The sequence below is a fragment of the Bombus impatiens genome, unplaced genomic scaffold, assembly GCF_000188095.3.
Source record: "Bombus impatiens unplaced genomic scaffold, BIMP_2.2 scf_0019, whole genome shotgun sequence".
NCBI lineage: Eukaryota > Metazoa > Arthropoda > Insecta > Hymenoptera > Apidae > Bombus > Bombus impatiens.
Genome location: NT_176438.1, coordinates 1703953 through 1718229, shown reverse-complemented (window position 1 = coordinate 1718229; position 14277 = coordinate 1703953). Strand labels below are relative to the sequence as shown.

General features: G+C 43.5%; 1 protein-coding gene across 1 annotated transcript in view; it reads left to right on the top strand.

Annotated features, from left to right (window-relative positions):
• The first annotated feature begins 400 nt into the window (after positions 1-400).
• Positions 401-14277, top strand: part of LOC100745443 — a 41317-nt gene continuing 27440 nt past the window's right edge. Inside the window, exon 1 of the mRNA XM_033318951.1 lies at positions 401-1107. The gene's annotated coding sequence lies outside the window, so the exon portion shown is untranslated. The remainder of the gene's footprint in view (positions 1108-14277) is intronic.

Sequence of the window (14277 nt, the reverse complement as noted above, 5' to 3'; positions counted from 1 at the left end):
TACTACAACTGAACACAATTCGATACAAGACAGAAGAATAGAAATTTAAATAGAAACAGACAACTGCACAAGAAACGTAAAAAAAATTATCTACTTCTATTAATAGACAAGATAGGAAAAAATAAACATTGACAAAGTATTTGACCTTTTGTTCGAATTGACGCGAGACAAAGATATTTTAAAAGTTCAATCAACTTTATTTTATGCGACAAATGAATAATAGAAACCTTTCGAAGACAGGAATGCGAGAAATAAAAAATCATGCATCGATGTATTCGTGACGACTGTAAAGGAAAAGTAAAATTGACGAGAAGGATTTCGGTAGATGACAGGCGCGATTATTCCGCGTCTGCGCATTGGTGTTTATGTACAGTATATACGGAATGAAGTCTCAGGAAGCCGCAGTATCATTTCCACTGGTGCGAGTGCGGGTTTCGCTTCGTCTCTTGGTTTCGTCTTCCCTACCGCTCGCGTTGGCCTTTCCTGTCGCGTCTTTGCTCAGTGGTTGTTCCATTGAAGTAAATACCTAGACGAAATTTACTGGATCCGCGGTGGTTGACAGTGTAGTCGGGGAGGCATCGGCTTTTGCCGATCTCCTCGCGAAAAGGACTGAATTAATCGTCCGATCATTCACTAACTGTATAACGCAGAGTGTTTACTGTTTGGTGAATGTAGAGTGATTCGCGGTGTGTCTCGTGTATCGTAGTTCGCCCCTGTGAGTGAATGTCCTGAAATCGAAGCAGCAACAAGAGAGATGAGACGAGAGACAGAAGCAGAAGCTGAAGCTGCCAGCCGCGAATTGGGTTACGTCCCGTTCGCCTGGCAACGATATATGACGCAACGGCCACCCTTCGTTAGTATCCGCGATCCTCGTGATCTCTACGTGCCGCTTTAACTGCAACAGGACTTTGAGTTTCACTGGCAAGACACGCGAAAAGGAAACGCCAACTGCCTTCCATGCGATCAGTTATCCCCGCCCCGTTCACTCGATTGCGCAGCTAGTTTTGGAGGTTAGCCGATCACGATTAAGAAACTTGAACGAAAGCGACACCCACAGAGCCAGCCGGATCAGCTGTTTGCCCAGGACGACCTCTCCGACTACCCTCGGTGAGTCTGCTCCCTTCTCAAATAGTTATCCTTTCGTTATCACCTTAATCATCCGGATAATTGTTTTCTCACTCGTTTCGAATACGTATCGCGAATTCGAATTTCTCTGCGACACCATCGCTCATCGATCGTCGATTAAATCGAGCGTGAATCACTTCGATATTTCCTAGCTTCAACTAGATGTTCAACAGATATGCATAGAACGACGTGGGAACGTAATTCTTCTTCGTACTTCTTTCCTCCTTTGTCGCTGAGAAATTTTAATTTTAAATGACGCGAAATATTACTTTTAAAATAGAATAAGTATGGTATCTCAAATTAAACGTGATTGACTTCTGAGTGCGAATTTTCTCGTATTTTAACGCGAATAAAAAAAGACAATGTAGGTATAAACGGTGTCGCAATAAACATAAGAAGCACGTGACCGTGGATGAGAGCGCTGTCAAAAGGAAAAACTCGGTGTCTTCGCGCGTCTCATTATAAGGGGCTTCTTTATTTCGAAACGTTAATTTCCAAAAGACAATACTCAATGGTATTCTTTCGTGGCTCGGTACATCATCGGTAAAATACTGCAGCTTGAGAGCGATTGAGAATGGCAAACGGTGCGATGAGTTTTCTCAAACCACGTATAAAAACACAATAATACAGAACCGTGCGCGTTGCATATACTCGGTGTAATACGATCCAATGCTCGAACTGGTCATATCACTTTAATATTGCATAACGTGCTTCTACGACTGCATAAGAATATTAATACAAAAATGTAACGAGTCTTGAAATTGAACGAATTTAATTTGCCTCGTTCGACGACGACGAACTTTCACGAGCTAGTTTTATCGGTTCGGTTATTTTATATAATAAGGAAATAAAACTCGTATGCTCGCAACTTTGAAAAATTTACTTTGAAACAGTCGCTTTTAAAACGATCGACTATGAAATATTCGTCAACGATGTTTTAACACAAAAAATAGAAATACCAGATCGAAATACTATATTGTTTCGCGTGCCAAATGCGAAGCGAAAGTTTTAGCGCGCGTAATAAAAATATTACCGATGTGTGCGAGGTGCTACAAAATCGAGTCATAAAAATGATTGTTCTTGCTGAAATCAAGTGTCCATTGAAACGAATAGACATGAAAGCGGTATGATCAGGCTAATTACATACGAGTCAGGGACGTCTCTAATCCGCGGCCATGTTTTCGAACAGGTTGTTCCAGATACACTAGTAAGTAATACGTTAAATCTGTTACGCGATTTCACGTTCTGTGTCGCGAATCCCCGTTTCCTTTCGTGTCACCTTGTTCTTCTACGGTAGACACCTAAAGCCAACATCTGTTCGATACTGCTAATAGCTTTACAAAATTGATCACCTTGTTGCGTAACATTCTTCCAGGTTCGTTCGACCAGAACATAACCTAATTCATCGTGCTTAATACCCTATAAAACGGATTTGCAAATGTGCCTGTATATAATCATATAGAATTATTCTATCGAATCTCAAACGTATAATTATACGTATAATCAGGTATTTCGCAAAATCTAGTCAGCGACGTTGAATCGCAAAAATTGCAACTTTCAGAATTCACGGTGTTTGCCAGATCATAGTAGGAAACCTTACGCGATACAGTGTCACGTTTTTCCTACAGCCACGATTGTTATAAAACTATTCGATCGCCTGAGGTGTGTTCGCTTCGTTCGTACGTCAGGCATCGACGTTGATTAAACTTTTCGACCGATATTCGCAAATATCACGGTGTAGAGTCTCGATAGGAAACGCAGGGTCGACCCAAGTAAGCATTTACTCGCTGGCTATGTAGGCGAAATTGCAAGCGAAAAGATGAAAAGAATCGCTGGTTGATAGTATGGGTAAAGTTGTCGAATAGAAGCAATAGTATGTTGTAACTGTGTCAGTCTACACGCGAACAAACAACGAGGACCACTCGTCGAACATCCTCCTTGAGTGGAAGCCGGTCCAACGTGTTCCAAGATGAGCGGTAAATAAGTCTGGGATCGATGATGCTATTCGGTATGCTCTATCGGAACCGTCGATCGCCACCACACGACGTATAATTACGTTATCTATAAAAGTATGATCCTCGAGTGACGTATTTACTCATTCACCGGATACGATCTTTCGGTTCGTACAAAACTATCGCGGAGACGATGCTGGACTTGAATAATGATCATTGGTTAAATAATCATCTATCGCTTTTAAGTTGCTTCGTGCGTTTAAAGCGCTCACGATTTACGTTAGAGTTTAAGCCACACCGTTTTCATATCGTTGTTGGTTGCGGTGAAGCTGTAGGCGATTAGACGATCGCGTGCCATACTGTCCTTTGTATTTGTATCTGTTCGTTACCGAACTTCGTTATATATGGTTGGCAACTAAGTGATTGCGGATTTTGTCATTACTACCTAATGACTACTACCTAATTGATTACTACCTACCTAATCACTTAGTTGCCAACCCAATAGTTCTAATTGCGTAGCTGTGTGGACCACCGCGATTACGCGATCGTATACCGTGAAATCGAATTGATACATTTGCAAGGACAATCGACATTCCCATCGACGCTGTTTCCGCGTTTCTTTAGCTGCGAAGAAACAAACAGACGTGGCGATTATTGCGAAAACGATGGTCGCACGGTTACACGTGTAAACCTTCGAGATAGCCTGGCAGATGGTCGGCGTTAGTGCAGTTCGGTGTACATAAACGAACGTACATCTATAGATCTAAGCTAACATCTCTTAAACATCTTGAACGGACGTCTAGCAGTGATTTAATCTCGAGCCAAAATATCCGGGTCAGTCGCTGTACACAGCGAGTGGGTTAAAGTTTGCTGTGTCACGAGGACGTCTAGACAACATTAGGCGAACGCAAAAGATCGCAGCGGTCTGCCGGGCAGAAGCTCACCTCTCCCCCACCCCATATACGCACAGCGTATCTACAGCGTATATACCAGGATATCCTGGCATCGATGATTCCTCCCTATGAAGCGGCAGCCGTCGCCCGATGGCAATAAAACGTGGTGAGTTACTGGCCAGGAGGGTGCTCTCCGTTTCGATAACGAAAGCGGTTGGAAGGCAAGTTCGGCGGTAAGGGAGGATGGGAAAAGCGTAGTAGCTTCGAGTAGGACGAACGACGCCGATTCGAGCGGGGTTAGGTGTCACGACGCGCAGGCGTCGTATCGATTTCTTCCTTTGCCTTTGCTTTTGCCTTTGCCTTTGCATCCTCCTCTACCTCTTTGTCGCGTAAAACGGCCGACCTACCGCCCTACGAGCATTTCCTCTTCTATCAACAGACGATCACTATCGCGAGGGATGTTAATCTCCGCGGAATACACATCGGACATACCATCGACTGTAACGCAGCTACGCGAATTCTGCGATTCCCTGCCTCCGGCTATTTTATTTTTGCTCCACTCGCACAGATAACGACTACCGTAAATGGCTGGCCAGACGAAGCGAGACGGTTTCTGGCCTCATCCCTGGTTGCACCACTTTATGGTCCATCTCCTTTCCGTTCCTATCGTATTATACGCTTAAGCATACGATATATGTATATATATACACTTGTATAATTAAATTATCTCGATGGCTAATTGGAAACTGTAGGCGAAGTTAAATTTCTCTGAAGGCATTCGCGACGATATATCCTTCCGGTTCGTTAACCGGACGAATCGGGCTAGATTGGCTGTAAATCGTGCCGCACCTGTCCGTAGGCCGATCGGATACCGCTTTTCGAGGGTGCAGTGACAATGAAATTCGATAGTCTCGGATAACTCGTACCTATTGGATCGGTGCGTTCACGGGTCAGCGATGTTACGACAATACCGAAAGCCGGACAGGGATAGTCGATGAAGAGAGAGAAGTGGAAGGAAGGGTCGTGCCGAGGGAAAGTGTGGCGATCTTTGTGTTAAGTGCTTGAAATTCGATGCATCCTGCCCATCCTGTCTCTCGTCTCGTCTCGGAGACTAAACCTGGATATGTGGTTATCCTTGTCGCTGATGCAGTTACCGTTGCCGTTTTGCCGCTCTCGAGTACGCAACCGCTTGGTATCTACGTGCAATGCGATCGGCCGATTTATTCCGCTCGCTCGCTACTCTTCATTAACTTTCATTAACTGGTAATCCTCGGCTCGCTATGGAATCATTGGCTATTTTAGTTTAAGCAACTTTCTCCAGCCACTCGGCTCACCGCGCGTGCCAGCCTTTCGGATCTCTCGATAAGCTTGCGTCGTCTCTCGAATTCATTTTCTCGTCCGAGTGCCGATATTATAAGTCGTATCGACTGCTTTTGGAATCGTTAGGAAGTTGTCTGCTTCGTGATATCATCGAAGATTATTGGAAAGAAGATTCGAAGGGAAAGGACGAACAGTTGGTCGTAATTCTCGCGCGTGGAATAAGCTCGCGGAACGAAGAACGTAGGCTGCGGTCAAAATTAGATTGAAAAGCGAGTAGTGCGACGTGCACGCGGATGACGCGCGTTACATAAGCTACGTAGACGGAAGCGAGCGCAAACGAGTAATCGTACGAAACGATTTCGATGGCTCGATAATAAAAGAGAACAAAGGAAGGAGGGAGAATGCCACTCGAGGCGCACGGTAGCATCGTTAAAACGAGAGTCGAGTGCGGTGCAAGGTATCTCGTTAATAACTGGAAAGAAAATAAGGGAAGGGCAGAGAGAAAATAAAATATGAGTACGGCCAGGAGGCAGTGGGTTTTGAAAGCAGCGCGACCAACCGGTCGTACGGTCGACCAGCGCTAAATAGCCTACGATGTATATCTAACATTATACATATATGTATATCGAATTTGAAACACCGACGTCCATCATTTGCCAGTACGTTCTAATTCTGGCGAATGACTTAACTCCACGGCGATGTATGTTACATTCGTGTAGGTACGTGGGTGCACGTTGTGTACCCATTTTGCGTCGTACCTCCACGTTCACCGTTTTCCTCGTACCGTTTGTATCGATCAAAATGTTTGCCCTTGACGCCAGAGATCCGCCGCGTGCACGTTAGATGCGAACTCCGTTGCACGGTTCCTGGTCAACGTTTAAACGACGCGCCACGTGCTATGCAACTGGCATCGTTTAACGGACGAATCGCGACCTACCCTAAATTACAAACCTTTTCTCTTCGTCCAGCGTTGCGTCATTTCGTTTCGTATCGCTGGTGGAATCGAAGGGCAACTTTTTTACGATCGTCCGATTTCTCATTTTTATTCCAACGCGAAAATGTATTTGCGGCTAGGAATTCCAAAGGAAAGACACAGTCGCGTCGCGTGAAACAATTCCAAAGAGATTTCGCGGCCCTTTTCTCGCAACGGAGCTGTATCCACGGTATATAGATAGAACTGTAGCCATGGGAAGCACGCGGTACCGTACACTTCCGCAACCGTAAATTAAGCACCGCGAGAGTTGAATTAAATCGCTGAACCACGCGAAGCATATTTTCGCTGCAACTCGGTTATTCGATGCGTCGTGCCGCATGGGAACGACGCTATCGAAAGAAGAGCGAACATTGCTGTTGACACGATCGTTCGAGAAATGGAAAAAGAAAAACCTTGCCTCTCGTCTTTCTCGCGCGTTTTTACCAGCGCGTGAGAGGAAGCCGACAATCGTCGATGCTTCGCGCTCGTCACCTCCTTTTTCAGTTCTTTTTGCTTCGAACACGGCGAAAGAATTCCTCTGGTAGTCGGCTCCGGACGACTTCGCCATTCGAACCGGACGTTCTTAAAACTTTGAATAAATTTCATTTTCCACGGTTATGCTTCGTGTTGCTCCATCGAAACAAGTTAAAGATGCGGTTGAAGCGAGAACGCGTTAACGAGGATAGCTCGTATGTAGGATGAACCGTTCAGGAAATTGTCTCGGTGCGCTGACCTACGTTTGCAGTTGGATAGAAATAACTTTGCCTCGTGTAGCTTCCTGGAAACATCGAAATTCCTCTTTGTCTTTGCCATCGCTTCTTAACTAATTTACTTCGTTGTTTTACAATTCCTCTGTCTCTTTTAGCCTTTTCTGTCTGCGAGATTCTCGCCTTCGATAGACCACCGCCGCGTATTCCTTTAAATCCGCTAGCATCCTACGACGAATCGTGCTCGATTTTTTATTTATCACATTCGCGATTCTTTCGTTCGTAGTTGGTCGTTTTTTCAAGCATCGACAATTCGCTGCAGCTATCTTCCAACGTTCGTTTCCTCCCTTCGAACGCAACCTGCAATTTATACGAACGTATCGTCGATGCACCGTAACGTAATTACGCTCGCTCGTAAGTTTTTGCAAACGTTTTCCAAACTTTCCTTTCGATCTGCGACTCGTGTGAATGGGTCGGCGTTCTCGTGCGTCCTTTTTTACGATTATTCCGTTACGCGTTGCTATCCCGACTACGCGATGACTCAGTTCACGTATCTTCCATACGAAACGTATCCAACCACGTGTACATATACACACACGTACGCTCTTACAAGCCACGCTTCTAAACACAATTCACGTACGACAGTTGTGGAACACAGGACGCGATACGTCGAATACGCCTTGGCTTGAATGATCGAGTGCTACGCGCCACGTTCGAAACATCATCGTAGAGCTTGATGTCTCTATTCCATCCACGTTCTACTATTAATTAATCGTTTCAGTGACTGCAGTCGTTTCGGGGCATTGTAAACACCGAGCTGTGCACGAGCCGTGCAGTACAAGTCCCAAACGTTCTTTTTTTTTTTTTTTTTGAACGTTTCAGTTAAGGTCATTTAACAGTAGAACTACCACGTCAGTTAAAATGACCGGTTTGACAATAAAGCGAAGAGGGTCTACCTGATATTTTAAAATTCCTACTTCATGTTATATTTTTTCTCCGCAATGATGCAATGACTTTTGCAGGAATAGCTAAAGTAATATAATAAACTTTAATTTTGTTTTATTCATTGGGCTTCCTTATTCAGAAAAAAGCGAAGAGGGTCTACCTGAAGCGGTTGAATTTTATAATAAAACAAAATTTTTCCTCCGCAATGATGCAATGACTTTTGCAGGAATAGCTAAAGGAAAAATAGAATAAACTTTAATTTTGTTTTATTCATTGAATTTCCTTATTCAGGAAAAAGCGAAGAGGGTCTACCTGAAACGGTTGAATTTTATAATAAAACAAAATTTTTTCTCCGCAATGATGCAATGACTTTTGCAGGAATAGTTAAAGGAATAATATAATAAACTTTAATTTTGTTTTATTCATTGGGCTTCCTTATTCAGAAAAAAGCGAAGAGGGTCTACCTGAAACGGTTGAATTTTATAATAAAACAAAATGTTTTCTCCGCAATGATGCAATGTCTTTTGCAGGAATAGCTAAAGGAATAATATAATGAACTTTAATTTTGTTTTATTCATTGAGTTTCCTTATTCAGGAAAAAGCGAAGGGGGTCTACCCGAAACGGTTGAATTTTATAATAAAACAAAATTTTTTCTCCGCAATAATGCAATGACTTTTGCAGGAATAGCTAAAATAATATAATAAACTTTAATTTTGTTTTATTCATTGAATTTCCTTATTCAGGAAAAAGCGAAGAGGGTCTACCTGAAACGGTTGAATTTTATAATAAAACAAAATTTTTTCTCCGCAATGATGCAATGACTTTTGCAGGAATAGTTAAAGGAATAATATAATAAACTTTAATTTTGTTTTATTCATTGTATTTGCTTATTCAGGAAAAAAGGCCTACCTGAGACGGTCGAATTTTATGATAAAAGAAAATTTGGGGTAGATATAGCAGACCAAATGGCAAAAAAATATAGCGTGAAGTCGGAATGAAGAAGATGGCCACTTCAAGTATTTTTTGATACTTTAGATTTAGCTGGCATAAATGCCTGGATTTTATATAAGGAAACCACAGGTGAGCAGATGTCCAGAAAGGATTTTGTGTTTCAATTAGTAGATGAACTTGCCGCTGACAATGAAAAATCACGGATAGAACATAGAGCATCTGAGATACAAAGTATTATGTCAAAGAACTCAGCTTATTCACGCAAATGGTGTCAGACAGGGTACTGTAATGATAATAATACCACCACCATTTGCGATACTTGTAAAAAATATGTACGCGTAAAATGCACGCAGAAGAAAGTTTACGTTTGTAAGAAATGTGTTATATTTGTATTTTATTTATTCTATTACGCCTATTATTATATTACACTCCTTATATTTACCAATGGAAATTAATTTTAATATTCTTGTTACCAAAGATTTTGGTACTGAATATTCTTCATCGTTGTGCTTATTATCATTATTATTAAAATTGTTATTACATAGTTTTTATGATCTCAGAACACGGAACTTCTTTTCTAAGATAATAATAAATCAATAAATATAAAAATATTCTACTATTACGTATTTTTTAAAAACCAGTCATTTTGACTGGCTTTGATAGAAATAGCTGCGTCTCGAATGTGTTGTTGTTCGATCGAAATATTCGTAGATGAAAGAAAAGAAGGACATTACGAACGCGCACGACAATTCCCGCGCGAACGTCCGCTAAGGGGAAGCAGAGTTCTAATCGAATAAGAAAAGGGTTTTCGCGAGTAGCTCGACGCAAGGTTCGCGGCAGCTGACAATGAGTTTATTGGATTACTTCACCGCTTGGCACATCGTCGTAACTTGACCCGTTCAATTCCAACGGTTGACTCTTTACGCGCCTACGCTCTTCCACAGTCGACGATATTCCACGAACCTTACCTATGTAACGCACTTTGTCCGCATTCCAAATTCTCCAGCTGTTCGAAACGCTGCGCTCGCAACGTGCGAGACACGCGACGGCAAATTGAAGCGCGGAATTTCGATGGCTTTTTCGCTGCCACGTTTAGCTGTATCGCAGGTACACACGAGAGGAGAAGAGAGAGGAGAGAGGACAAGCGGCTATTCTGCAAACAAAATGTTGACGATGAGCTTGGAATACGACAAGACGTGAAGCTCGTTCGATACTTGAAAAGTCGTTGCCAATGTACAGCAATTTGTTTCGTGTTTTATTCTGTAACTTCGTTTTACGGATCTTGCGAGCTCGCTGCGAGTTGAACGAAGGGCTGTAGCGAGGGGCGTTTCGCGACCTGCGACTCGGCACAAATAAATAACGAGATTGAAAAGCTGTGCCTTTGTGGCGAATAAATCTGCGAAGCGATCCCTCGTTCTCGCGTGAACGCATACGTAAAACGTCGCGTTTCAGTCGGCGACAAAACCAAATGCCACGAAGACAGCCTGCCACGGGAAAAAAAAGAGTGCAGAGGGCTTGATTACGCGAACGAGGGTCAGCTGGAATATCGCGTGCACGCGTCATTATACCGTGCGATGATATACACAGATACGTGTACGTGTGTACGTACACGTACGATCGCGACGAATGTAATCGCGATTCGCATACCAGCTTCGCACTTGGTCCCTCTGTTTCTTCCTTCGTTCCTCGCCATGCCTGTGGAAAAACGTCATTCGCGAATGCGAGGCACGCGTCGAACGTTTAACCGCTGTTCCTCTGGCCAGCCACGTGAACCACCCTTGCAACTTGCTGTGCAACGAGGAAATCGGGAAAAGAGGAAAAGAGACGATGATCGATGCACGTACTTGGTCGTTCGCATACGTTCCACGAGGATACAATACGTCATCGTCGATCCGAGTCTGGTCCGAGGAATGAAAATAAGCCGGAAGGTGACAGAGGTTGAGGTAACGAGGCTCGAGCGATTTTCACAATAAGATAGGAGAGAGAGGGAGAGAGACTACGTCTCCGATCGGGCGCGCGCATCTTCCTGGTTATAATACCAGCGGACAACGTCGGAAAGCATAGACGTTAGCTAGCGCTGGCACCCAACCAGCTGCTAGAACCCGTACGGGTTCATCCGTACAGGTCGACCTCGCAACACGGTACAGTGTGCCGAGTAGACGATCTGCGCGGATATTTCACAATTGCCGGGCAACTTTGCTCGGCTCCAGAAGATTAACGTCGAACTCGATGCTGTAACTCGTGCGGCGAACGAGTCGCCGTAAGGCATTGACCAGGATGTTGACAGTATGAAACCGCTGTGTGTCGGACGCGGATACGACGAATATCGCCAAGGAATATCGCCGGAGTTATTTAATAACGCGATAACAACTGATCAACTGTATTCGGGTTAAGATAAGCGGAGCGCGGTTCCAGGCTGACCCAAAAGGCAGCCGAGATTTCGCAACGGTGTATCTTAATTTTTCTCATTTGTATTGGACTCGTCGTTGGAGAATTTCACGCGGCAAACGGAAATATAGAGTTACCGATACTTTTCAGGTAATTCTATCTTGAACTTTGTAACTCGGAACGGTATCCACGGCGTCCAGTAGCTGTAAACTTGGTCGATCTTTCCTCGCCACGAACGATTTAGTTGAGACCTTTTGTTCGTCGTTGCGCGAGAAAGCGTTTCTGCTTCGCGTATCTGTGCTTCCGGAAACGTTGAAACCTCGGCCACGAAACAACAGTCCGTTGTTCGTGCCGTAACGTAAGGTAAACGACGAGAACTGCACTCTCTTTGGCAGGGCGCGGAATTAAATGAAAATCGCGTCGCGTCATGGAATCCGTTGTATCCCTTGATGAATCGCTCTCTGTGTAAGTACATGTACGTACATTAGCGATCATTTTCTCTCTTATTCGCTACAAGGGAGAATGAAGAGCGAACGGCTCTCCCTCGATGGCGCGAGGCTCTCGCTTCTGTATGCATTTCGCGATAAAAGGGCGCTTGAAAGCTACTACGTTTATGAAATCTGCCGGGATTAAGTCGGCTAATTCTGCCAGCTGGAGAAAGTAGCAGAGCATATTGGCGATTTAAACAACAATTTCGAAGATTAAAAGTTATCGTGACTTGGATTTCTCTTCCTACGTAGAGTTTCGTTGGATCCGGAAAAGAGGTACGTTTGTAAAACGTCCATCGAGAGAGATATTGGGTTGGCAACTAAGTGATTGCGGATTTTACATTACCACCTAATGACAAAATCCGCAATCATTTAGTTGCCAACCCAAATGTAAAATGTAGAGACAGAAACGTACATGTTTATATAGATGAAAACAAAAGGAAGGATATGGCGAGTATCGTTGGCGACGAACTTGTATATTGAAATAATTAATAAGCTGTTCGGTGGGTACAGCGATCGATATTTGTGTACATACGGTAAAAGACATTGTGATAAAAATTTGCATATTAACAGGCTAAAAACAGAATTTCCTCTATGACTCAACAATCACGTGGAAACTTTGAGGCAATACTAAGTAAGATAATTGATAGAATGACGAAGCAAATCGACTGCTATTGTCGATATCATTGTTACATTGTTTCTACGTTGCTACGTCTTTGGCAAAAGAAATCAGTTTACTATCTAAATCGTGATAGCTAAGTATCCTCGCAGCCTGTGTACTGTATGTCCATCAGGTAGAGCAAAGAAAGCAGAAACGCACAGACAAACGCAGACACGACCGATCTCTGGAGCGCTCAAGGCGAGAAGAAAAGATCGCGCGAGTCAACCACGGAGAACGATATCAGATATCTAATTATCCGACGACTCGTTTCACCGACCTGTGTTGAGAACGGAGTGTCGTGTCGTGCGGACAGCGGCGCGTGTGTGCATACGAAGAATGTAGGTAGAGATAGGCATGCACCGACAAGCAGCGGAGCATCCAGAACACAGACGTGTGTCGCATTCGCAAAGAAATATGTACACGGCATCTGTAATCCTGATGACTTAACTCGTAGCCGAAGATTCTTACGCATACGAGAAGAAGCGTGCGCTCGTATTACGGTTCGCTCGGTACTACAGTTACGTTAATACCCGTGACAGAGACGCGTCGAGCAGGAAAAAAAGGAACGAGAGAAGAGAGACACTCGGCTCGGCTTGGCTCGTTCGGTCAAGCGATGAACCGAGAAAGAGGATGAGAAAAACGAAGCAGAGGAGAGTAACGGACGGATATTTTAACCGATTATTACGTGCTTCCTTATCGGAGAGCAAACTTCCCGCGCTCTTCTCAGCCTGGTTCAGCTTATTGGCCAATCGTCTTCTTCTATTCCTGGTCCGTGATCACCGCGTACACCATTAAAAGCAACACGCGTGGACGGATGTTACCGGCCGAGTTCCGTTACCTTTTCCTCTTTTCTTCGTCACGATTCGGATCGTCGCGTCGTGACGAGCCTAGGCTCGAGCCTGCCTCTTTTTCCCTTTGAGCATCCTCGTCGAGATATGCACACTTTGATACTCTCTCTTGAGACACGACTTGGCCCGAGAAAAGGTGTTTGGTCGTTCGAGGAGCACGATCTCGAAACGCATCGATGGGTAACGATAGCGACAGCGATTGAATCGTATTAAAAGTAATCGCGTCGGTAATAAGGATAAGTGGAGTGGAACGACGATACCGATAAAATTAAAGGAAAGGAGCAAGAGAGAAACGTCGAAGGACGAAAATTGGACAGGGAACGGCGGAGTAACGAAATTACTAATACTTTGAGGGCGGTATGCTCTGACGAGCGTATAACCTCAATTCTCGCGTATTTTTTGGAGTGATTAAAAAGATCGGAAATGTCGAAAAGTTCTTCCGATTTACATCTCGATTTGATATACGTTTGTCGAATTATATAGGTGCCGTTCTGTTCCACAACCTTTCTGCGTCTTTCACGCAACTTCAACATTCCATCCTTCCAGAATCTCTCCTTAAAAATTCTTCTTAGAAGAGTTAAGAATTCCTTAAAAATCGGAACGAACATACCGAGCAGCGTTTAATAAGTGTAATATTTTATTAGAAATCAATGAGCATGTTAAAGATACTTCTGGTAACGTTTTTTGGCGCGATATGCTTGGAAACAATTTTACCGATGGAGAGGTACTAAATAAACTGTATTATTTTATTAAATTCCTTAAAAACCGGAACGAACTACCCGAGAGTTAGGTTGGATTTTCATATTATATATTACTGTTATATAATTGGGGTTCCGTATTATTCAAGCATGCAATGTAAAAACACATTCGTAACATTTTATCTATAGCATTCGTTGCTTCTTTTTCTGTTTTACTTAACGGTAGTTAACATTTTTATAGGATACCACGTGAAGTATGTAAGACGCGAATTCGCATCTTCTTCGCGCAAAGTGCTAATTTGGTGTAATTTGTTGTTTCGTCGAGAA